The sequence below is a fragment of the Sus scrofa genome, chromosome 9, assembly GCF_054392235.1.
Source record: "Sus scrofa isolate SSC_HxYL_T2T_F1_AM1 chromosome 9, Sscrofa_HxYL_maternal_Yorkshire_Landrace_v2.0, whole genome shotgun sequence".
Classification (NCBI taxonomy): Eukaryota; Metazoa; Chordata; class Mammalia; order Artiodactyla; family Suidae; genus Sus; species Sus scrofa.
The window spans coordinates 68,690,152-68,693,718 of NC_139391.1; positions in this window are offsets into that span (position 1 = coordinate 68,690,152).

Below are 3,567 nucleotides of genomic sequence, written 5' to 3' on the forward strand. Positions count from 1 at the left end.
GGAAAGAAGACGTGGCTTCACCTAAGAGCTGGAGAGCCCAGGTGGGCGGCCCTTCCCAGAGATTATCTCCCTGCATCCTCCCTCTTTGTATCTCTTGAAATGATCAGAGCGAGAGGGAAATGCAGGTGTCTCTTGGCCTTTAATAGATGCACTCAGATGGTCCCTTAATGTTCAGGATCCCTAAAGTCCAAGGCCAGAAGACTGTGATGCCAAGGCCAGTGTGGGTAATAGGAAGGACAGCCTTGCCTCCCCTGGGTGACCTTACAGAAGACTCATAGTTGCTTCCAGCCTGTTTCCTTACCTGTGAAGTCGAGATTTTTACCTTATGGAGTGGCTGTAAGGATCAGATGGGCATTCTACTTGTTGGTGTAAAAAGAGCTTTGTAAGCTGTGCAAAAGTATGGTGGTCGCTTGTCCCCTGGAGAAGCCTGTTCAGGTGCCCCTTCTGGGAAGGGAGCAGCGATATCCAGATGCTAACTTGGCTTCCAGAACCTGCCTGTCTGTGATCTCACTCAGCCACTCTGGGAATGCCCTTTGACCCTGTGGAAAAGCTTAAGCTTTGTAAACAAAGTCATCTGGTGTCTGCCCGCTGCTCTCCCACACTGTGATGGGCTGTTTTGAGGCCCTGCAGTGAGCAAGTGGGCAGCATGCTTGAGATGACCTTTCCAGGTAAACCAGGGAGGGAAACCAGAACTGCCAAAGTCAGTGGGTGTGCAGTCTTGTGAATGCCTTGTACAGTTCTAGACTGTCTTCTGCCCCTGCTAGTAACACCTCCAAACCCAGCTCAGAACTCCCAGCCCCAACAAGCTATTTCCTGCAGGACACCAGCTGACTGCTGGTGCCTCCATTCTAACCCCCTTCATTAGTTTGAGACTGTGTTTTTCCACAGTCATCTGCCCACATTTCTCTGTTTGCTGGCGCTTTGCGTGTGTGTCCCCTGTGGGTGTCCCTCCTCCTCCCCGAAGTTGGAGTTTCCTGAGGGCAGGAACCCTTTCTCCCAAACTCGATGAAGAAGCCCCATTCACCACCCCAGAGGTTGGGCACCAAGTCTTCCTCCTTTGATCACTTTAAGACAAGGAGGACAAAAGGTGTTCAGACCCTGGGGTGAAGTGATTGATTTATGACCCACATATAAATGGCAGTGAGGCCTGGGAGGGTCAGACAAGGCACACCTCCTCAGTACTCACCTCCCTCTCTTTCCCCACTCCCTGGCTCAGCAAGTCCCCATGGAACCCCCTCCCTGCCAAGGAGAACCGTGCTGAGTCGATGAGAAGTGGATTGCACAGTGGGCAGGCAGGTACCTTCCTTTTGGAGGTGGTTGTCCTCATTAGAGGTAATGACGGTAACACCCAAGGCCATGCTCCCAAAGGTGAACTGTGTCAGCGGAGGTCTGCTTAGGGGCTGGCTAAGATTGGTTCAAAGCTTCGTTCTCAGATCTGCTGGAAACCCTATGCCCCTCCTCAGAATATTCGAGATTCTGAGGAGGGATGGTTCTGGCTTTGAGCTCCTCTTTTTCTTAAGTCAGATCAGTTTAGGAATCTACTTGCTGATCCATGAACGCACTTGCTATGTGAGCTGTGAATTTTAGCTCTTTTTCTTACAGATTCATCCTGTTTTCTTTTGAAGAACAATTCAGCTCTTTCTGACCCCTACCTGTGCCACTCTACAACTTCAGTGAGATGGGCCCAAAGCTTCTGTGTGTTTAAGTTCTTAGGCAGAGTCCGTCCTCCTAAGCCAAGCCAGATTGGAGGTGGGTGGTTGGTGATCTTCCTAGACTTACACACGCTTTTTATATTTATTTATTTATTTATTTATTGTCTTTTTAGGGCTGCACCCATGGCATATGGAAGTTCCCAGGCTAGGGGTCGAATTGGAGCTGCAGCTGCTGGCCTACACCACAGCCACGGCAACACCAGACCCAAGCTACATCTGCGATCAACACCATAGCTCATGGCAACACTGGATCTTTAACCCACTGAATGAGGCCAGGGTTTGAACCTGAATCCTCATGGATACTAGTCAGGTTCATTACCACTGTGCCACCATGGGAACTCAACACACGCTTTTTAAATAAGGATGCTTACTTACGGTAGATTCTTCAAAATCCTGGGGAGCAGGAAGTTGTTCTTTTTCTAGGAGCTTACCCATTCCTACTACAGTCATCATCCATTCTGCTCAAATCTGGGGGCTCTACTTTCTCAAATCCCTCTGAAACCTATTTCAAAATATTCCACTCCCCTCAGGAGCTTTCACCTGGGACCCACCTTGCTTCCGCACATCTCTAATGCTAGAGAAATCAGCTGACAACACTGGCAGCCACCTGACTCTTTGACTCAATAGGACTCAACCCCTGGCCTCAAGGGAGTTTCCTGGGCCAAGGGGAAGGGAAAGACGCCCTGAGCCGAGGATAGAAGGAAACATGGAAAGGATGTTGATTGTTATTTTCCCAGCCAGTAACCTGACCTGATTACTCCCACTGTCATTATGGGGTCTCATTAAAGCCCAATTGAGGATCATACTAAGTGCCACTGAGAATAGCTTCAGATTCCTTGGTTCCAAGATGACAACACTGGGATTTCCACAGATTAAGGAAGAGACGAGGTGGATCTCCTGGCCCACACTTTCTTGTTACAAATAAGCAAACTGAGGCTCAGGGAGGTGACTTCCAATCTCGCTACCAGGCTCCCTCCTCTGAACCCGGTGGATCAAGTGCTTGGCCTCCCATGGCTGAGAAATCCCTAGGGCCCAGAGCCAGGAGGCTGGAGTAGGAAACTGCAGTACCCCTTCTCTAGATTCTTCCTTGTATCCCTCTTCCTTGAGTCTGTCTGTCTTTCTCCACAATCAGCCCCCACCCCAAGGGGGTTTCTGGCTGTCACAGCTGTTTTGCCAGCTTCCTGCCTGCCCCAGACACCCAACCCCAGGAGGCCCAGCCTCATTCGGGCTCTGCCAAAACAACATCTGGGGAAGTTCCAACCGTCTCAGGACCTCTGCTCTTGTTTTCTGTCTGGAGATGAAGGGGGTTTATCCTGGGAGTGAGGATGAGTAGCATTTACAGCCTGTCTGTCCTCTAAGTTTGGGAAAGAGGCAATAAATTCAGCTTCAGATCTGCTGCCGTCCCCAAGTCCATGTGTTCCCCTGTTGAGTTTCCGGCACTTTCAGTCACACCTTCTAGGACCATTGGAGAAGGCCCAGAGGGTGAAGGTGTGGGAGGTCACATTCTTGGGGGGCCTCCAGGATAATAGACTTTTAACAGACAGTTTCCATCCTTTTGCTCCTATGATACACCTAGGGAGTCACAGAAGCAAAACACATCACTGGGGACCTTTCCAGCCAAATACTGGTCTGGCCATCTGTCCACATCTCTCCCCTCCCCCATTTCCTGCTTCATCTCTTATTCACTCTCTCTCTTTCATACACCCTCAGCCATCCTGCCTTCCTTTGCTCTACTGCTACCACAGGCCCAGGCTGCCAAAGGAGGGGAGAAAACCAGGGTATTCCTCTGTGCCATGGATGCGAGGGGCTCAGTAGCTGAGAGGCACCCCTCAAGAGGGTAGCTGTCTTTGGGGGA